This window comes from Porites lutea, chromosome 7 (assembly GCF_958299795.1).
Source record: "Porites lutea chromosome 7, jaPorLute2.1, whole genome shotgun sequence".
In the NCBI taxonomy this organism is placed as follows: Eukaryota; Metazoa; Cnidaria; class Anthozoa; order Scleractinia; family Poritidae; genus Porites; species Porites lutea.
The window spans coordinates 15,642,711-15,666,103 of record NC_133207.1 but is presented as its reverse complement, the minus strand read 5'-3'; the positions used below and the strand labels follow the sequence as shown (position 1 = coordinate 15,666,103).

At 38.8% G+C, this 23,393-nt stretch overlaps 2 pseudogenes; both read left to right on the top strand.

The window, feature by feature from the left end:
• Positions 1-37: 37 nt before the first annotated feature.
• On the top strand, positions 38-9,195 carry LOC140944502 (probable flavin-containing monoamine oxidase A; annotated as a pseudogene).
• A 7,264-nt stretch (positions 9,196-16,459) lies between these two features.
• Positions 16,460-20,350, top strand: LOC140944501 (uncharacterized; annotated as a pseudogene).
• Positions 20,351-23,393: the final 3,043 nt, after the last annotated feature.

The window sequence follows — 23,393 nt, the reverse complement described above, 5'->3', positions numbered from 1 at the left end:
AAGCTGAGACAATAGTCACACAACGAGTTCACGCACCATGCAGAAATCTTCCCGCAACACTACAATGCGAATCCTGGACTTAGCTACAGAATTCCTCCCTAACAATGGGGATCTCGAAGAATACCTATTAAAAATTGTTGACAGCAGCAATACACACTATATCAAAGATGCTCTTCGGAAGAGGCAGCTCATGAAAGTCCAAATGAAAACTATCCTTGTTGGTTTGGACGAGGAGGGATTTTACACAAAAGGGAGTTTATCCATTGTTGTTTGTAGCCTGTTTGTTCAGTACTTTACCGGTGGGAACTATGGATTTGTAAAGATATTAAACTGGAATGATCTGATTGATCAGGAGATTGAAAGCACACGAGAGCTACTGAGGGAGGCCATCTCTATTCTCAATAAGGTTCATATTTAAGCTTACTTACAACTCTCATATGTATGGGTCTTAAAAATTAGGGAGCATCTATTTTCAGCGAATGTCTAATGAGCCTCTTTTAGGTTGAGAAGGGAAATAATGCTTTCCATTTATTCTTATTTTATTTTCATTGTTTTTGTTGTTTTTCTATTTTTTTTCTCTTTTTGTTCCTTTTTTTTATTTTGGGGAGAGGTGGAGGTGTTCCCTTAGGGGCTGGGAAAGCAAGACTGGCGTATAGATACTTTCTGAATTTGCTATTTTTCTAACCTTCCTGTAAAGAGCTGAAAACTGATTGGGTACTCTGAAAAGCTTTCAGAATTTACTATTTTTCTAACCTTCCTGTAAAGAGCTGAAAACTGATCGGGTACTCTGAAAAGCTTTGAGACTCAGTGCCCCGAGGTCCAACCCCTTGTCCTTTTATATACCATTTTTGTCAGAAAAGGTACCCTCTTCGTATTCCTTCTATAAACAAATGGTACTTAGTCCTTTTACATAACTAAGTAGAACTTTACAACCCTGCTTTAAATGCCTTGTCTAGGTTAAAATATAAACAAATCACACAACCAGAATGTTTCTTCAAAATGCGTCTGTTAGCCGTTCTACAGATCAAAATGACAGATTTTCCTACCCTTTCATATACTTCAACTAATGGATTCCCCACACTTTCATATACCTAAGGCCTGAGAAAGGCACCCCTTCTGGGTGAAGCCTCCATATATAGGCCATTAGAGGGAGTACCCCCCACCCTCTGGGGGGCTGAACCTGATAGATATAGTGCATTGAAATACCAACTAACAAATGCAGCATTGAGTAGCATTGAATGTGATAATATTATTAAAGAGGGAGAATATGACAAAAATCTCTTCACCTCTTGTATTGTTTTTTTGTATTTTCCTCTATATTGAGAAATTGGTTTTAGGACTTAGATTATGTACAGTTATTAGATTATAATTTCTGAATAGTTATGCCTTGTAACGTAACATTTTATTTTCAATTTTTGCAGTTTGCCCAGCAAAGTGGACATAAAAGGTGTAATGAAATCTTCAGTGTTTTGACCAAGAATCATAGACTGAAATTAGCTGGCAAATATGGCTGGTCTCAACAATCCAAGTGTTTATATTTGGCAGGATTTCGCCTTATAGATACCAAAGCCTCTTCAATTTCAAGTGACATTTGTGTCCTTGTTTACAAACCTGATTTGATTCCCAATTTTCAAGTTGAGGATGGAGTGGTGAGAGATTATGTGGAAACCTCTGCTGTTTTAAAGATTTGTGAAGATCTCATTACTTCCCTAAGTGTTTCAGAAGAAGGAAGACAAGAAGCCCAGTGTATTCAAAGCTGTATGAAAACAGTAAATGAAAGTTCAACATTGATGTTAAGTGCAGTCCAGTCATCTTTTCCTTGGAATGGTAAATAAAATATATGTTTGCATAATTTACATTTTAGAAAAATTAATGTTTAGGAGAGGGCATGGTGGAGTGGTTGCCAGTTACCTGTGTTCAAATTATTGTTTAGTCACTAGCTGCGGTTGTTCTTGCTATGACCTAAGTTCTATGTCTTAGTCCTTTTAAATACAAAGCAAGATGGCCTTCTCTTACTTAAATAGGGTGTGTTTGATTGGCTGTATAATTCAAGAAAATGATATATAAAGTATTAATAGAATAAACTCATCCACTGGGACTTTTGACTTTTGATTCTATGTGATTTCTTGGAATTTTGAATTGCAAAGGGGTTTTGCCGGAATTTTGTATTGATATTGACGCTTTCTTTTTATGAGTATTTTACTGAAGTTTTGTGTGTAGCTGTTTATAAGATTTTAATAAAGTATTTTGACATATTAAAAAATAAATAAATAAACTCTTGACTAGAAATATCATTATTGTTTTGGCATCCATTGTATTGTATTCTCTAAAAATCACCTTTAAGTGTTTATAATTTAAACATATGTTTCTGTCCTTATTGTGGGCCATAATGTAAAAAAAAAGTTGGTCAGAAGAAATTGCAAAAGTCAACAATGAAACCACTGATCAGTATTTTTTCAGCAGCCATATAATGTAAACGAAAACATTAAAAGTCTTCAAAAACTTTTCTCTATCTTATTAAAGGATTAGCAGGTCCTTCTCCTGATAATCAAGTTGTTATTGTTGGTGGAGGTCTAGCAGGCCTTAGTGCTTCATTATCGCTGTCTGAGGCTGGGTTTGATGTAGTTCTGTTAGAGGCTGCTAACTACCTAGGTAGGTTGATTGTTTTGACCTTTTCTGTGCTTTGAATATGCAGTATTTTTCTTATACCAGTAATAGTGTGAGAAGTAGTTCCAGAAAGAGTTTGAAATTAGTTTCCAAAGTAAGATACCATAAATCCTCTATTAAGCCCCCCTCTTAAATAAGCCCCTTTTCTCTATTAAGCCCCTCCCTTTTTAGGGGAAGAAAGTTAATTAGCCACACCCCCCCTTCTCTTTCAAGCCTCCCCAGTGGACCCTCCTAGCAATGGCAGATATTTATGTTTCTAATGGGGTGCTTCTTATAAGACCTTACTTTTGAGTTATAACTTATTATAAGTAATAACTCACAAGTGCAAGGTTCAAGTTGGCGAGGGTTCAAGTTATCAGGAGTCAACTGTAAGAACCATCTTATCAAAAGCACCCCCATTAGAAACACTGAAAAAAGTCAAATGATTTTAAAGTTTACCAAAGGCTGCTGGGAATGGCTTTCATGTTTTGCTATTCTGTATCATTTTATACATTTTGATGTCATCACAGCATTTGAATCTGTGTATAAAATCATTCATCATTCACATGTCTTTTGGGGCTCAATTGACCATTGTAAAATGGTGAGCCCGTCTCCAGTTGAAGACATGAAAATAGTGTCCCCAATTAGTACTTTCATGCAAAATACATTGACACTCAGATAAAGTGCATTTTTTTTAGTATGAGCCATGTGGCCTGCCATTGATATTTGGCACAATAAATGAGCTTAACTGAGATGTTATATTTTGTAATTATATATTTTTGTAGGTGGCAGAGTAAAGCAAGCACAGCCTTTCAAAGGTTTTGGTTCTTTTGATCTTGGTGGAGAATTTATCCGTGGATCAAACACTGTCGTTAATAAGCTTGCTCTGGATAATGGCTGGCTTGTCCTTCCTGTAAGTATAACATGTGTACCAGTGACTCTTATTGCCTCAGTTTCTTGATGCCATAACCCCTCAAAGGGAGATACCAGTGGCAGATCTAGAAGAGGTGCCCCCAAAGGGAGGGGGGGGGGGGGGTTACTTGGGTAAATTTTTGCTGGGTATGTGCTGCTGGCCTCTCAGAGCCCTTACCCCATTATAGTCTATTCTGTGGCCAATATTATAGACCCCATCTTAGTCACTTATGGGCAAATATGTAATTTTTGCGATCCCAACTCAGTCACTTTCTATTTTTATGAATTGACCCATTTTTTTAAACTGAATGAGGAACACTTCAATTTTCACCTACAGTGCAAACATTCTGGTACGTTTGCTAACCGTAAATGAAGAACTGTGTTACCCCCAAAAATCCAAAAATGTGCAACCCCATTCTAGTAACTCTGTTGAAAATGCGACCCCATTTTAGTCAATCCAGTCATGAAAATGCGACCCCTTCCAGCGGCACATCCCCATTAGCCTCCACCCCGGAGAGGTGCCCAGGTGATTTGCCACCCCATTTTTTGGACCAAAAAAGGACCACAAAACCAGCTTAATTAGGAGATTTATCTTCAATAGCGGGCTCACCTTATCCAGGGTTCTAAATAACCTTTTACACATTAACCCTTTAAGCTCCAAGATGCAAATGCAAATTCTCCAAACTGATCTCCATACATTTGTTTTAAGAATGGTTGAGAGAATTTGGTTTAAGATCGAAGTGTTCTCCCTTTGGTAATCAGTTTATTAATTCTCATAACCTTTACTCTTGATGATCTGCTGATGATGTTTGGAGAAAATTGATGTTGGTCACTCTTGGGACCTAAAGGGATAAAGTGGATGCCAATGGTGAAATAGGCCGCAATGACGAGGAAAGGGACTGTAAGGCCCCCTCTCCCTAAAATCTTAACAGACAGCAACATCGGCACAACATTGCATGGAGGGGATGGGGGAGGGGAAGCTTCATTTTTCAAAGTCGGTAAAACGTTAGAAAGGCCCTTTAGGGCAAAGTGTCTCAAATAATTTTGTCGCCAATTGCAGCTTTTTAATATTGAAACCCTTGCCCTATGTCAAGGCTTGGATGAGTGCACCCTACCCTCCCCACCACCTCAATCAGTGATTTTGTTGCCTCTGCGTCCTGCATTCCTGACACATAAAAATCCCCAAATATGCAAAGTAATTCATGATATATGCGTTCTGTAGGACACAGAGATCTATCGATTGACCTGAACTTTTGTATTTGTAGAAAAATCCCGTTCGTGTAATTTCTGTGAAAGTTATTATGGCTGTCGTTAAACGATGCATATTTCATTTAGCCTTTGTTGTGCTTTAAAATAGAAAGACTATATTTTAATTTCAGTGCACTGTAATACATAGTTTTGGGGTCTGTCTTCAGTTTAACTGTCTGGTTACATAAAGACCCAAGCATTCAATTTCAGACTCTTTTTTTTAACTGAGACTCATTGGTTCCAGACTGGGACTCATGATTTTTCACAAGATGAGTCCCAGGACTCGCCATAACTATTTATGACAAAATCACTGCTCAATGTCTGGATATATGACAGTTGGTCCTCTTTTATGATAGTAGCTGATCAGGCCAAATGAAAATCCCTTTTCCCCCTTCCACCCCTGCCCAAGAAAAACAATCAAACAAACCAAATCAAAACAAAAAAGTCCTGTTTCACTGAAAGTCAATAAAGAGCACTAGAGGCACTATAACACCAGACTTTTTAAAAGATTCAAAACATCAAAGAGAGTTCCGAAAATTTGTGAACATGTCTTTAACCCATTCGCCCTTGGGATTTTTGCCAAGAAACGCGTTTTGAAGCTAGTCGGGCAGTTTCCTAGTCACTGTCTGGCTATTATTTAAGTGCTAAATCTTACCAAAAAGCCGTTTGAACTTCATTCACTTCGCAACCTTCTGTATACCAATATGCAAAGTAAAAGCAAAATGCTAGCTTCCTGTGTAGGATTAGATGGAAGGAAGTGCAGGTTGGTAGTGGACCAAGGCTTTCATCGTAATTTTCGGGTCAACTTTACATGGTTTTTTGCCTTTTCCTCGGGTCTCCTTGACTGAACAGTGCTCATTCTGGTATGATTTGAAATGCTCTCTTCAACCTGCACAAGTTAGCAGACAAATTTGACATTGACCGCCGAAACTGATGACGTCACAAGTGACACAAGGGACGCAGTTACGGGCGGAACAGGGGCAAGGGGGTTAATTATTAATTATTTATCTGTTGCAATCGTTACCCTTGGTTAATAATCCTCAGATCACAAATATAACCCAGCTTGACACCCAGCTTAACCCTATGATGGTCACTAGCTATCATTTTAACGTTTCAAATTTTACTTGAAAACCATTTATGTTCCTGAGCTGCGTAACGTTTTTCCTCTGAATCTTGCAGGCAGCCCAAAGTGAAGATGAAGAAGAAGGTGAAAAAATTTACTACAGAGGAAAATTTTACCTTCTGTCCAGCAACCAGCCAGAAATTAAAGTCGCCAGAGATACGTGGGAAGAAATAATCAGTAGTAGATACAATCACCAAGGTAATGAGGATGGCTTGCTGTCAGATTCCCTGAATGACAGGCTTCAAGACAAGGGATTGTCGCAGGATGTTTTGGACATTATTGACTACTGGAAACTAAGGATTTTAGCTGGGTCTTTGACACACTATGGGGTACGTGAAGGAAGAAGGAGAATGAAATCGAAATTTGAGTGGGGCCTTGGAAATCGCAGGTGAGCTCAGTACTTTGTAGGTCGTACAGTATGACTTGATAGTATGTCTTCGGACAAAGTAATGGTTGTACTGTGCAAGGTGGTCCTAACTTTAATTTTGAATTCAAGTGTGAACTCGTAAAGTGTGGCCATTCACATTAAAGCGTTTGAGCAGTGCTTTCCTGTGGTACTGTTTATTGTGCTTCAAAACGTGGTTTTGCTTTTGAGTTTGTGGATGAAATCCTAAAGTGTGACCATTCAACTGAAAGCTTCTGAGCATTCCTTTCCTGTGTTACTTTTTATTATGCTGTACATGGTGGTTCTAATTTTTGAGTTTGTTGATGAAGTCCCTCTCGGGGAGTTAGCCCTTACTTTTACATGTGCTTGATTCTTTAGACTTGCTGAATCGTATTCCCAACTGGTAAAGTATTACTTAGATAACACCACAGATGTGGATAAACGACTCAACTGGCAAGTTAAGAAGATCGTTTGGAAAGGTAAGGAGTAAACAGTAATCTTTTAGATAAGTATACAGTATGTATGTTTGATTCTGTAACTGTCATTTACGTTAACTGTTCTTGCTATGCTTGAATGTACAAGGTGTGCAATGTTAAAGTTTCAAGTTAAACTGCAGTGCATCAGTTTACTTTAAAGCACCCGGAAGTGCGCGAGTCTCTAGGCTCGACACACGTGCCTGTTCCGACCCTCTTTGTCCGTTATCACACTTGTTTTAGAAGTCTGGCTTGAGGACCGTATACGTTCGAATAAAAGACTAACGACTGTATTGCGGTCTAAGGTGTTACTGCTATTATGATTGAAATTGAACGAAGTATTACAGAAAAAAACCTGTGATGTCATGGACGGCGATTTTTAATAATAATAATAATAATAATAATAATAACAATAATAATGACAATCTTTATACAGGGAGCTCACTTCACAAAGATTGATATTCACTGACGCCCTGTAAAACAATAGAAAAATAAATGATCTTAGATAAATGAATACGTAATCGGTAATGATAAGTAGAAAGTTAAGAACAAAAATTTAACTAATAAAAGCTACAGGTTAAAAATGTTAAAATGTCAGATAGATTAAAATTAAATATTAAAAGCTGTAAATGTTTAAAATATACAGCTTTTACTGCTCTGTTTATAAAGAAGAAGAGAGTTAATTTCTTTAAAAGATGCGTCTAAAAAGTTCCATTCCTTAGCGCATTGATAAAAAAGTCTCTGCTTTCCGAAATTCCTTTTAACGAGAAGAAGACAGTGTGCTTGTGTTAAAACCCTGCAACTTGAAAAGACGTCAGAACGTTTTAGAAGACAGTTTAGACTCGTGGTATTGCCAAAAATTAATAATAAAAACTTTGAGATCGAGAAATGGTACTTTTATAAAAGGTAGGGTCGTTTGATTGTTGTCATTTTTCCTCTTGTAACTATTGCGGACTAAGGCCCAGTTCATACGTCGTGCTTCTGCCATGCCCACTTAATTTGTGAATAAGTTTGACAAAAGCACTGCGGAAGCACGACGTATAAACTGGGCCTTAATTTCGGCGGAAAAGTGATCTAAAATGTACAACCGGTCTGGATAACGCCCGTCAAAGGCTTAGTTTGGGTGTAACTAGCTCCAGGTCAGGGAAGTCTGGTTTAAAACGCTGACGTAACTGTGTAAAGTCGATTTTCTATGCAACATTTTGTTTTGAAACATTTGCAACTCTCCGTAAGTATTTATTTTCACGTTCAGTGAGCACTATTTTTTTGCAGATGGAGACAGCCACAGTTTAAATGCTGGTGGAAGAATTCTTTTGAAGAATCAACACGGGAAAATTATAACCGCTAAGTACGTCGTTATTACTGTCCCGCTTACAATCCTCAAAGATGGGGACATCACTTTTGTTCCAGAACTTCACTCTGACAAAAACAGAGCCATAAGTGTCACGTGGTTGTTGGGTTTGAAACTGCTGAGTCTGCGGAACGGAAAAGTAGCCTCAGCGGTCAACAGGTCTTGGAGGGATTCTTGAGCTATTTGGATGAGATGTTCGGGTAAGAAAATGTTGATATATCTATGTACTCAAAATTTTTCAATGAAAACGCCGAGGTCATTTCGTGGTAAAAGGAAACAAAAAGTCAGTGTTTACGAAAAAGAACGGCCCCATATCATCCCTGCATTAGGTATGTTATACGCTTTCCAAACCATTTCATTATTGCATCGTGCAGCCCAGTGTACGCCTGTTATAGGCGTCTAGTGCATAAAGCTCAACGTTCTCTCATTTTTTCACCACACAAGTTATGATTCGCGTGACACACATAAACCTCCGAAACGGCCTAGCTCCTCATGAATCTCCCCGTAGCTAAGTGCGCCTGTTCGGTATTTGGGACCGGGGGGGGGGGTTTAGTGATGTCATAGGTCCAGATTGCATCCCCGTTGGGGGGTCAAACGTTTTGTCCCACTCACATGACGAATATGACGTTTTCCTCAAAATCAAGTCTCGTCTTGTTAACCGGAATCTCTGTGGACTATCTTACCAATATGTCTTCTCTTATTTATTTTATTATCATTATTATTATCATTATTGTTATTATTTAATTATTTATTTATTTTTCACAGCACACCCAGCGATCTTCGTCCTGCGACCGATTCCTTCCTGGACTACGAGTATTTTCATTGGTCAAACCATCCCTTCATTCGCGGTGGATACACATCCCCTACTGCCCATGCGTACGATCTTCGTCACGTGCTTGCTAGGCCTGTTGAAGATCGCTTGTTTTTTGCGGGTGAAGCTACAAGTCTTCGATCCTGTTCAACTGTGCCAACTGCGATAGAAACCGGAATCCGCGTGGCAGATCAAGTTTGTCTTGCAGCTAAAAAGGATCGTGTTCTAAACTATAGTTTGCAGTAAGGTGAAGATCTTGAGTGTCTTTCGTGGGTTTCCCTTGGTTATGAAAACATTGAAGGTTTTTCTTTCTTCCTACGATCTTCTTCTTATGTTTTGTGCTTACCTTATTGTTTCAGACCACTCGTGATTGCCGGAGAATGAGTCGATTTCATGCAGTACATCTTAGTTTAGCGTTTTTAAGTGGTGCCATTTTGAGACAGCGCCAGGGAGCTTTAGCAACGACTACGGCGACGGCAACGAGAACAGGAAAAAAGCAAAACAACCACTTTGCACTTGCAGCACACTTTTTGGTACATTTGGTTGCCGCTGTTTCACGAATACAACTTGAAACTTCCTAGTTTTACGTTGTATGAAGGACGAGTGAACATGAGAAAACGATTTTCTTTTTTCTCTTTCAGAACAATGATACAGTTGTTGTTTAAGTCATTTTGAATTTGACACAAGAAAAATTCGCCAAGATTTTCAATTTGAACGAGATGGAATAAGGGCGAAGAAGTTTGAGGCAGCGTGAATTGACTTTTTGTGTGACGTTTTCGCTACCATCGGTGTTGTAGATGCTTAAGCTCCCTATTTCATCAAAGAAAAGACTTTGTTCCCTACTAGTCATACGTCGTTCCAGTAAACAAAGCTGAAAGGAAAATTGACGATACACACATCCAATCAGGACGGAAACCGCATTCACTCGATCAAGCCACGATCAAGGAAAAACTTTGCAGCCGAATCTTCTGTTGCAAAATGCTGTTGCTAAGCACAAAAATTCGGCAGTCGCTTGTTACCTTTTATATAATCTTTTTAACAATTATTCCTCGAGTCTGAATGGGCTCTGAGTCAATAGCCCATGAGGCCGAAGGCCGAATGGGCTATTGACTCAGAGGTCATGAGGGAGAGAGGAATAATTGTTTTAGTAAAATCCAACTAGTTGGTCAAAAATATCGAGACAAAACAACTTTAGCTAGCAAAACGCGATTCAGCCGCCATTGTTTTGGTTATCAAACCCCGCGCTTTTCGCTACTGGTGGGCTATAATATACATACATACATACATACATACACTTTATTGATGCTCCCTAAGTGGGCTTTTCAGCTCAATAGAATAAAAAAATACAAATACATAAATTAATTGAGAATGTAAATACAATAATATTATAATTACAAAATATATATCAATAATATAATATATCAACTTAATAAAACATTTGCAAGATGACGTCTAAAATTCCTGGGGCATTTTAAGGACTTAATGTTATCATTCAAGGAGTTCCAGAGTTTGGCTCCTCTGAAAGCAAAGGAGCGCTGCCCTGTTGACAGGCGACATAAAGGTATATCCAAAGCACCAGATGATCGAGTTTGTCTATTATGGACTTGAGAACGTGATTTAAACATATCAGCAAGATAGTCTGGAACAAGCTTGTTAATACATTTGTGCATCATAGTAGCGTCATTTAGAATGAGTTTCTCTCTAATAGGAAGCCATTTCAATGATCGCAACCCATCCGATATAGCTATATAATATATAGCTATAGGCTATATAATATATAGCCTAGTAGTAGCTCAACCAATCAGAACGCAGCATTGATAATAGACCACTAGTTGGGTTTTACTAATGCGTGTTAGCCTGTGTTGTAGACGTAATCTAACCCAGGTAGAAGTTTTGTTCCGTCTCTGGTGCAGGCTAGCCTATTGTGTGTGTTACCTCTTCTAACAGCCACCCCTCCACAACGGCCTCTTTCTTTTGTACCGCCGGACAGTCCATACTTGACTTTTGTTTTTAAACAAAAACCTCTCTACAACGTCAACGGCCACTAGAGAGTGTCCTAACTGCCAAAATAACCTCTCGACGAAGGCCAGTTTTTCAGCGACTGATGCGATGAAAAAGTGGAGAATGGTCATGAAAATTGATCCATATGACGCGTTGATGATTTATCGCGGCAATCGTATTTCAACTGTGTGCCATTTATAATGCTGCAGTAAGCATAAATTATCTACGATACTTATAGCGAATGTTGCAAACCTTGCTCGTTTGTCATGTTAGCATTTTAATTGAAGACATTATTCAAGTGTTTTGTTTATTTTGTCTCTATAGTGACTGAATTTAGAATCATCACTATGGGATACAGTAAGTATGAACTTAACACAATAAACATGTTGTACTCCCTAAAAGAATTTGTCATATTTATCACACCCCTACCTGCCCATAACGGCCACCTCTCCGCAACGGCCAATTTCTTCTGTCCCCAAGGTGGCCGTTGTGGAGAGGTTCGACTAACTTTCGAATGTATTTAATGTATTTTTTTTTCTGTTTTGAATTCTTTCTTTAGGCTTTCCTACAATCCAGCGGGACAGTTAGAGTATAAATTTTTGCAGATTGCATTCATGCGTAATTGAATTTGAACAGAAGTTTTTGTTTCGCCCCAGGCAAATGGAGGAGTTTGTTTTTTTAGGTTCATTGGTTAACAAACTAAAGCTTTATAGGTCTAATGGAAAATGTCGTTTTCAGCTTCACTCGGTTTTCTTTTTGAATGGTTATAATATTAAAAGGCAGAAAATTGCCTCGTTTGCCTCCATTGCACTCCCTAAAATCAGACAAGTCAAGACTGTTTCCAGTTTACAGGAACGTATAAGCAGGATTAAATATTGAGTATTCATCAACGCATGACTAAATGTCTGCATTCGATCTCCATTATTAAAGGGACACAGTCAGCTGATGCTCATGCCCGTTAGTTTGATGCACTTCTCATCAAACAGACAAAAATCAAGTGCCATTGTCCAATATTTTCAAGACTGTACGAGGTGGTAATCAATCTAAACAGTAGCATGAGATAAGTTTTGATTTTCGCGCCTATACACTTCGTGTGGAATCGGAGGCCAAGGCGGAAAAAATTCCGATTATTGAAAAAGGAAATAAACAACATTGTTGTCATCTGCATATCTACTGATAGTGAATAGGTAACAAGTCTCGAAGATTTTGACAACGTGATAAAATTATTGTTTGGTTATGGAGGGAAGTGGACTGTCATCTTGGGCGCTGTTAACGGACTGCAAAATTGTCCGACTTAAACAAACTCGAAAGGGGATAATTAAAGTTTGGTAAAGTACTGGCTCGCTCAAGGCATACGTTACTTTAAATGCTAGAGGACAGGGTCGTCGTCTTTTAGTTACTAGTCCGGTCCAAGTTAGCAAGACGGCACTGCTGTAAGAACTCTTGACTGATCCAAATCTCTCTAATCTTTGAAATAATTATTGTTGCTCATAGATTAAACCTCGAAGATTATATCGAAAGAACATGAAAGGTAATTCAAAGCTGTACAGTAAATCACGCCCTGCTGGTTATAGTTTTGCACCATAAGAACTTGATCGCCCAGTACTGTTCTTTTCATGTACAGAGTCCATACACATCGAGACACAAATTTCAAGATGGCATAACTTAATAAAATATTTCACAATAAAAGAATCTTAGCGGGGTTCTGCTTCAGTACTCAACCAGAACCGAAGTCGTCATGTTCGCGTGTTCTTTTAGTTCTGTAACAAACGGAAAGCAAACTAGCAGTTAAAAAATGCGTGATAATACACCTCCACTGTTAAATATATGGGTGTACGGTTTTGCAGGAGTCGTAGTTCACCGTCTTGTTTAGCGCGTGGCCAGACAATAAAACGAAGGAGAAGATCGCGCGCATGAAGAATTCTCGGAATTCTCTTTCACTGTTTCTTGGTCGATGGAACGCCAGTTACGCGTAAAATGGGCAACAAATCTGAGAAAATTACATCTAGGTGGTTGGATATGTTGTATAATTTGATGAGATTAGAGGAACCTAGCTATTTTTGGGCGGCGGGTTTTCTTCCAAGCATTTCAATGTCATTCTTGAAGAAATTCATCAGGCTAGTGAAGTTAATATCTATTCAAGACTTTGGCTATGGTTTGAGAACATTAAAATAGATATTTCAGTGTCATACTTGTCAATAATTTTGAAATTTGCCGTGGAGCAGCTTTTACAAAACGGGCCAATATTAATCTTTCTGCCCGACTAACAGAGTTCGAAACAGACAAGCTCACCTTCTTGGCATGAATCACACTCGCATATATTCTCTTCAGGGCTTCGGCGATTGAGTTTACATCCATTTTTTAAGCACCAAATTACGGCGCTGACGATGATGAACGCTGAAAGCATCATAAATCCCATCATGGTTTCTCTCTGGAAAGGAGGTCGTCAGCAGCACTTGGCTATCTTCCAGATTAATGAATTTCAAATGAAACTATAAATGATATATAAAAACGCCATTTAACGTCAATCAAAACTGCTCAGCCTGCCCCGCGCGCATTTTTTTTTTTATCAAATGCCTGAGGCTAAAAGGCCGCTGTTCCTTGAGAAATGACATCTTGCGGGGAAATTAGTATGGATAGCTGCAGTGAATGTTTCTTGCCAGAACTGACAAAATTGAGGCTTTTTTCAAATCAGTACAGAAACGCAAGAACGGTCGACTTTCTTAAAGTCCGTTTGGTTGAGGCCATATACAGCTATTTCGAGAAAGGTTGTCGGAAAAAGTGCACGCGATAGTCCCGAAAGGTATTGTGGGTGGTTTTGAGTTCACCGTTCTTCCAACAAATTTGAAAGAATGGCAAGAGAGGCCACGGATGTATGTTTGCGAATGCTAAAGGAAAGCAATAATAGTGAGAAGATTTGACACGGCTATAGTGTCAGGAATAGCGTATTGATCATATCCCATACTACCTTTCGGGATTGTTGCGTGCACATTTTTTCCGACCATCTTTCTCGAAATAGTTGTATATCATCGCTCATATACGGTAGGTAGGTCGTTTTGTTGGCAAAACTATGAGAATACCAGCGTAGAAACATAATTGCCGCCAGCACGAACAGACGCGTGTTTGATTTTCTGGAAAGAATGGAAGGTGTTTCATTGTTAGAAGATTTCAATCCCTAAGTTCTGATTCAAGTTTAAAAGTCTGTATTGCCCATATAGAACGCAAGGGTTTTCCCCTTAGCCTCACTTTTAATAGGTGGTTTTCACGTTACGTCATCACCGCCATTTTTGTCTATCCGCTTAGCCATTACACACAAATTCAACGGAATTCAACGGCTTCTGTAATCGCACATTGTATTTGTAGCCAAAATACAATGTTTTTTCACCTCTGCACAATTTCTAAATTGATATACCACAACAGGGCTATTACCATTTTTTTGACAAATTGCATTCAAGTCCAAATGACAGGGAAATGAGTGGATAAGAATTTTCTGGAAATCAGCTAGTAATTATGTGCGCACTTTGAGCAAGCAAGTTAAACTCTTGTCTCCAAAATTGTTTCGTATAAAAGTCACGTTCAACCACACATGCCAAGTTACTGTTTTACCGTTTGAAATTATTAATATTTTAGTTTCCGGGTTTTATCGCTTAGTTACGATCCTCTGCTCGCAAACAATGCTTTCAAACAACGAATAATAGGTAAAAAACTCAGCAGGTGTTATTTTAAGAACTATAATTAAAGGAAAGAAATGGCGCGCTCAGAACTTATTACCTTGTTTTTTTGTAAAATATTGACATACAATTTTTTAGAGTCCATTGGCGTCGTGGCGAAAAGTTTGTTGACGTAAGATTTCATGCAGAAGTAAATCTCATGATCCCAGGGAAAAGCCATCGAGTACAGTATTGTCAATCCCTTTTTAAATAGAATATATATTTCTCCAAAGTAACTTGAAAAAAGGAAAAAGAATAGCGGGTGGCGGGAAGTTTTAAAGCTGTTTATTGCAATTTAGTTCATTTTGAAAAAAATTCCCTGAATCTTTGTAAAGTAGTGTTGGAGGAGTTGCAGAGGACCCCAACTAAATCCGCAATTTTTGCGATTTCATTCAATTTTTGAACAAAAGTTTTAGTGTTTGGCCCCAGGCAAAAGTTTTTTCAGCTTTACTGGTTAACGAATGAAAGCTTTACTGAGAACGCTAATGAAACTGAAAAATCGATATTCTGTTCTCAGTTTATTTCCTGAACGGTTTTAATTTAAAATAAATAGACGGAAACGCCTAATTCGCCCCAGTCTAAAACAATCAAAAGTATACACATGTATACCTGGGTCGAGTCGTCCAAAGCTGGGTTAAGATAACCCGGGGTTAGTGCGAAATTTGAATTCAGAGTTGAAAGGTTAAAAAGCCAATTCATTTTAATTCTTTTTGTCTTCAGTATGACGATTGGATGATGTTAAAAGAGTAGAGAAAATTACCCGAGAAAATGCTTCCCAATAAAAGAAAAAGAAACTCGGATTAACCCTCGGACGTACAAGCAACGTCATGTCATACCCACCCGTGGTACAAGGGAGGGGTGGAACCCCTCCCCGGAGTTTTTGATATGTTGCAGTATTTCGAAACGATTTTAGCTTTAGTGGAAAGCCTTTGATCTTAACAAGATAAGGTATATTTTATGGGTGATGGCGCTGCTAGAGGCCTGTGACGTCACCAACAATGGTCGCCATCTTGGATTTTGCCAAGAATTAGAAATCAGGTTGAAGCCGGGAGAAATGGTAATTTTTTGTACTTTACGTGAAAAATAACACATAAATAAGCACGTTGCATGATGTTAGCCACAAAATTTACTTTCATTGTTGAAAAAAGTTGAAAAAACATGTACTTTCACTTAAAAATGACTTGCTACTTATGACGTCATATCTCGTAACCAAAGAAACTGGCCATCACTGAACTTGTCTCAAAATGTGCCCGAGGGATGAACAGACAGCTACTGAATACGTCAGATGCTGATGTTTTATCCTATAGGAAACATCTCAGAAAAACTGGAGTTTTGAAAATCAGGTTAGCACAAAATTCACCTCATTCTACTACTTGGCAATTTGAAACAATAAAAAGTCATTCAAAGGCCGATTAAAGACGGGCTGTAAGCTAGTGGTCCCTAGAAGCATTTCAACTTGTGAAAATTTAAAATAACGCAAATTTTAGAACATTTATTCAGTAATCTGACTCCCTGAAGTTTCAAGCAGGTGCCATTTCAGTCTAGAAATTTTTAAGTTGAGTGAGCTGCAGCAAAAAAGTGCCTGGTTAAGACTTACATAACAACTTAAATAGTTAGCAAAACATTACTTTGTCCACTTCGCTTGGCGGTCCGATAAACGACCGGATTTCGCATGGAATAGACAACAAACTGATCGAAACAGTACACAAACTATCACCGTCTTATCTGCAAAAACCGGCTTGTGGTTCAAAGCAAAGAGCCTGCTGAAACTAGACCTGCTTCATGCTTTATTTATTTTAATGGGTGACAGGGTGAAGCAAGCACAGCCTTTCAAAAATTTTGGTTCTTTTGATCTTGGTGGAGAATTTATTCATGGATCAAACACTTTGGTTAATAAGCTTGCTCTTAATAATGGCTTTCTTATCCTTCCTGTAAGTTCAATTAAGAATTTCTTCATTTGGTGGGACGGGAGTTTTTGGGAAGACTGTTAGGAACGGATGGAAGGAAATGCGGGTGTAACCTGAAGAAACAGTCGATCTTTCGTGACGCCATCACTGGTTTGTCCATAAAATGACGTCTGAGGAATGAGCGGATAAATTTCATACTGATGACGTGTTACTACACATGCGTCTCGGGTAGTGGAACAAGATTTTCATTGGAATTTTCAAGCCAACTTTTTGCTTTTTTTCTCCGGCGTTCTAGACTGAAACGTACTCATCCTGGTATGGTTTAAAAAATCTCTTCACCCTGCACAAGTTGTCCTCGACGGCCAAAAATGATTACGTCACTTTTAAGTGATTCAAGGGACGTGGTTACGGGCGGAACAGCGGCGAATGGGTTAATCCGGCATTCATTATTCGTCTGTTGTCATCTGTTTAGCACAAAAATAAATACCCGTGGTTAATGATTCTCAGATCACAAATTTAACCTCAAGAAGGACTCCATACCTTTTAAACATTGCCAAGTTAACTTAAAACCGTCTATTTCCCTGAAAGTTGCTTGCTCCATTAAATTTTCCCTCTGAAACTTGCAGGCAGCCCAAAGTAAAGATGAAGAAGAGGGTGAAAAATTTACTACAAGGGAAAATTTTACTCTCTGTCCAGCAAACAGCCAGAAATTAAAGTCGCCAGAGATACGTGGAAAGAAATAATCAGCAGTAGATACAATCACCAAGGTAATGAAGATGGCTCACTGTCAGATTCCCTGAATGAAAGGCTTCAAGACAAGGGATTGTCGCAGGATATTTTGGACATTATTGACTACTGGAAACTAAGGATTTCAGCTGGGTCTTTGACACATTATGGAGTGCGTGAAGGAAGAAGGAGAATGGAATCGAAATTTGAGTGGGGCCTTGGAAATTGCAGGTGAGCTCAGTACTTTGTAGGTCGTACAGTATGACTTGATAGTATGTCTTCGGACAAAGTAATGGTTGTGCTGTGCGAGGTGGTCCTAACTTTTGAATTCAAGTATGACCTCGGAAAGGGTGGCCATTCAAATTAAAGCGTTTGAGCAGTGCTTTCCTGTGGTACTGTTTATTGTGCTTCAAGAGGTAGTTTTACTTTTGAGTTTGTGGATGAAATCCCAAAGTGTGACCATTCAACTGAAAGCTTCTGAGCATTCCCTTCCTGTGTTACTTTTTATTATGCTGTACAAGGTGGTTCTAATTTTTGAGTTTGTTGATGAAGTCCCTCTCGGGGAGCTTGTCCTTACTTTTTACCTGTGTTTGACACTTCAGACTTGCTGAATCATATTCCCAACTGGTAAAGTATTACTTAGATAACACCACAGATGTGGATAAACGACTCAACTGGTAAGTTAAGAAAATCGTTTGGAAAGGTAAGGTATAATACCTATCTGTGAAGTAAACACTCATCTTTTAGATAAGTAGACAGTATGTATGTTTGATTCTTTAACTGTCATTTAGGTTTTTTCTTTTTCTTGCTATGTTTGAATGTACCAGGTGTGCAATGTTAAAGTTCGCTTTAAGTTAAACCGTAGGGCATTAGTTTTCTTTCACGCACCCAAGAACGCGCGAGTAGCGCGAGGTTCTATGCTCGACCTCCGACTCTCTTTGTCCGTTATCATACTTATTTTAGAAGTTTGGCCTGAGGACCGTATACGTACGAATAAAGGACTAACGACTGTATTGCAGTCTAAAGTGTTACTGCTACTTTAATAAAAAATGGAGGAAGTATTACAGAAAAAACCTGTTATGTCACAGACAATGATTTTTTACCAGTATATTTGTGTTAAAACCCTGCAACTTGAAAACATGTCAGAACGTTTTAGAAGACCTGTTTCGGGCAGTTTTCCTGCAGTTTAGACTCGTGGTAATTCCCACAAATTAATAATAAAAAATTTTATTAATAATAAAAGGTGAGGTCGTTTGATTTTTTTCCATATATCATGATGTAAATATTGCGGACAAAGGCCCAGTTCATAGGTCGTGCTTCTCCCGTGCCGACTGAATAAGTTCTACAAAAGCACTGCGGAAGCACGACGTATGAACTGGGCCTAAATTTAGGCGGATAAAAGTGATCTAAAATGTATAACCGGTCTGGACAACACCCGTCAAAGGCTTAGTTTGGAAGTAACTGGCTCCAGGTCATGGTAGTCTGGTTGAAAAAGTTTACATAACTGTGCAAAGTCGATTATCTATGCCGCAACATTCTGTTGTAAAACATTTGCAACTTTCCCGCGCTACGCAAGCGTTGATTTCACGTTCAGTGAGCGCTATTGTTTTTGCAGATGAAGACGGCCACAGATTAAATGCCGGTGGAAGAATTCTTTTGAAGAATCAACACGGGGAAAATATAACAGCCAAATACGTCGTCATTACTGTCCCGCTTACAATCCTCAAAGACGGGGACGTCACTTTTGTTCCAAAACTTCCCGCTGATAAAAACAGAGCCATAAACACGATCCAGATGCTTAGAGCGTGGAAAATTATTTGTCAATTCAAACGCCGGTTTTGGCCCGAGAAACTTCATCAAATTTACAGTGTACGGGGATTTTCAAGTGAAATATGGATGTGGTCACGTGGCTCGGCTGTTAATGACGACAATTGTCACGTGGTTGTTGGGCTTGAAACTGCTGAGTCTGCGGAACAGAAAAGTAACCTCAGCGGTCAACAGGTCTTGGAGGGGTCCTTGAGCTATTTGGATGAGATGTTTGGGTAAGAAAATTTTGTCATTATTAAGTGTAACTTAAAATATTTTCATGAAAAGGCCAACAGATCGTTTAACATGGAGACAAAGCGGCAATAAACAGTGGCACTCAACGAAAACATCAGTTATCTTTGCATCGTACAGCCCAATGTAACGTATTATAGGCGTTTATTTAGTTCACAAAGCTCAACGTCCTCATCTCATTATTTCACTACACAAGTTATATTTGTCATTGCTGATTTGGCCTGGCAGTATGCAACACGCGTGTAACATATAATCCTCCGAAGCAGCCTAGCTCCTCGAGTCTCTTCGTACCTAAGTACGCCCCTTGGGTATTGGGACCCAGGGGATTTAGAGATATGAAACGGCAAACTGATCCTTACGGCAAGGCGATGAAGAAGTAAACAAAAGAATAAAACAAAAAATATATATTTACACAAATTGCCCAATATTTCGGTTTGAAAACAAACCTTCTTCAGGGGCTAAAAGAAAAATGAAAATATAAAAGGTTGGTTTTCAAACCGAAATATTGGGCAATTTGTTTAAACATACATTTTTTTTGTGTTATTCTTTTGTTTAATTGTACTGATCCAGGTCTACAACTGGGAGATCCGGCACCACTCATAGGTTTGTGGCAGTGGACTTGCTGATATTTTATATATTTTGGATTTAGTGATGTCATGGATCCAGATTGCATCCCCGTTGACGTTTTTTTTCTTGTCAACCGGAATCTCTGGGACTATCAATATGTCTTATCTTATTAATATTTTATTTATTTTTACTAATATTACTATTATTATTGTTATTAATTTATTAATTAATCATGTTTTTATTTTTTACAGCACACCCAGCGATCCTCATCCCGCAACCGATTCTTTCCTAGATTACGTGTATTTTCATCGGTCAAATCATCTTTTCATTCGTGGTGGATACACATCCCTTACTGCCCATGTGTACAATCTTCGTCACTTGTTTGCTAGGCCTGTTGAAGATCGGTTGTTTTTTGCGGGTTCTAAACTTTAGTTTGCAGTAATGTAGAGATCTTGAGTGTCTTTAGTGGGTTTCCCTTGGTTACATGAACAGTGAATGTTTTCTTTCTTCAGTGGCTATTATTTTCCTACGCTCTTTTTAGTGTCTTTTGTGTTTACCTTATTGTTGAAAGCAATAGGTTTATTAAGCAAAACAACAACTATGCACGTGCAGTACAATCTTTGGTACATTTCTTTGCCATTGTTTCACGACTACAACTTGAAACTTCCCAGTTTTACGTTGTATGAAGGACGTTGTTTAAGTCATTTTGAATTTAAAACAAGAAAAATTCGCCAATATTTTTAATGTGAACCGGGTGGAATAAGGCCGAAGAAGTTTGAGGCATCGCGAATTCACTCGCTGTTGTAGATGCTAAGCTCCCTATTTCATCAAAGAAAAGACTCGTTCCCTACTAGCCATACTTGTTCCAGTAAAAAAGGAAGAAAGGAAAAGTTGACAGTAGTAGTACATCCAACCAGGATAAAACAGCATTCACACTAGCAAGCCAGTTCCTTGACAAGTCGAAGGGTATAACTTTTTTCCCCTTTTAAGAAAAAAAGTGCAAGTCTCCCCATTTACATAAGCAAGGAAAAACTTTGCAACGAAATCTACCGTTACAGGGTACAAAAATTCGGCAGTCGGTTTTTTTTAATTTCTTAAAATGCCTTAATTTTTTTTTTAATCCATCATCTTTTGAAGTCGCGCCTATTATTGTTAGCCTGCCTCGTAGACTTAGTCTACGTTCAGACAGTACTGGACGAAAATTCGTACGGTTAAGTGTTTCGTTCACACGGAACCAAGCTAACCGTACAAAAAATGTGGACGCCTAGCCGACTAGGTACTGTCAGGAATCGGCTTCTGGTACTGTCGAAAATTTTAACGGCAAGTTGTGAACACCGTGTTTTTGTACGGCAAAGGCCTGGCTGCATGGAAGCGTGGTTACTCAGCTGGAAAAGCGAGGAAAAATGCAAACATTTATCGCCTGCGAAAACAGCCGTTTTCCCTCGCTCCTCACCGCTGGGGACGTTTCGCCAGCAGCGAGGAGCGAGGGGAAACGGCTGTTTTCGCAGGCTAAAACAGATATTGCGAACATGAATTTACGAGTCGTGTAATTACTCGCTTTGCTTGGAAATACAGTTGAACCGGTATTAAGTGGTCACCCTCGGGGAATGGCTAAGTGACCCCTTAATACAGGTAACTTCGGAAATGGTGACCGTGACCGCTTAATAGGGTCCAAATAACAGTAGATCAAGGGAAGCAATTTTTATTACGGTTCGACAGTTGCGTGTGAACTGCCCAAAAATATAGAACGGTTCCGTGTGAACAAAGTGTCTTGTCAAATTTTTCAACCGAGAGAATTTTATTTTAACTCGCTGTTGCAGCTTCGTAGCTTCAACATTTTCATCTGATTTACCTTCACTTCCAGAACAATCCATTGCATAGAGGCTACGATTTGTGATGTGAACTTTATTTGTGTTTCATTTGCATACATCACGTAGACACGTAACCCCCGGTTGTAAACCAATATGGCGGCAAAAATGTCGTGACGTCACATGAAAACGATCTTCAGTGGGTTATTATGCTTATTACTATATCTTTTCCTTTTTTAAAAATTCTTCCTTTAGGTTTGCCTACAATCCAGTGCACAGTAGATGTTTCTGTGGATTGCATTCAAGCGTAAAAAAATTTGAACAAAAGCTTTTGTGTTTGGCCTCAGGCAAAGTAGTTTTTTTGGTTCATTGGCTTAACAAACGAACGTTTTGTAGTTCTCTTCTGTAGCTCGGTTTTCTTTTTGAAGAGTCATCTAAAAAGACTGAAAATTGCATCTTTTGCCTCCATTGCACACCCTAAAATTAAACGAGTCAAGACTGTTTCCATTTTACAGGAATGTATCAGCAGGATTAATTTAAACCAATGCATGATTGTGTGCAGTATAAATGAAAGCATGTCTGAGTGTCTACCCTAGATCTCCCTTCTGCATGGTAAAAACGATGAGAAGTTTACGTAGTCTGCACTAGTTTGATGCAATTCTCATCAAACAGACATAAATAAAGTGCCAGTGTCGACTAATTTCAAGATGCTGCGTGGTAGTAATCAATCTAAACAGAAGCAGATAAATTTTTTCAGTTTAATTTTCAATCGCTCCTATACACGTCACTTGTGTGGAAACGGAGGCCAAGGTGGAAGAAATTAGTGGAAATGGACGTAAGCGGAAGATGTTGTCATCGGCATATCTACTTATAGTGATAGGTAACAAGACTTGAAGATTTTGACAACAAGATAAAACTTATTGTTTGATTATGGCTCTCTCCTCCGCAGAGGCTCCCGCTGGGTATCCGGCTATGAAAATAGAGTGATTATGGATAGAATTAGACTGTCACTGCTCTGGCGTAAGAAAAGATTTCTCGCAGGAAGGGTCAGTTTGTTTCTCGGTCAATAGGTTGGGTTTAGTTTTTGCCTTTCTACCCTGCTTCGTGTCTCAAAAAAAAAAAAAAAAAAAACAGGAAGACGTAAAATGAGTAACAAATCTGGGAAAATGATGTCTAGGTTGTTTGAAGTGTTGTATTACAGTGAAGATTCGACTGTGGAATCTAGCTGTTTCTGGGCGGATTTCAAATTTATGATAGCTTTGCCTTTAAACAGCTTTTACATAACGGGCCAATTTTAATCCCTCTGCGGGATTATCAGAGAGCGTGGATCAGCTTTGAACAGACAAACTCACCTGCTTGGCAGGAATCACACTCGCACTGATATTCTCTTCACTATTGCGTTCGCAACCATTTTTTAGGTACCAAATCATGATGACGATGAACATAAAAAGCATCATGAATTCCATCATGGGGGAGGTCGTCAGCAGCACTTGCCTATCGTTTGGATACAGTTTCAAAGCAGGCTACCTTGTCCGCATGAAATGTCGATATGTTTTAGGGGCACCAAACGGCTGTTTTCTGCAGAATATCTCTTCCGTCTTCGCGCGGAGACCGTGAGCAAATATTGTCTCGAATTTTCTATCACTTGAGGACGGCAAAAAAGTTCT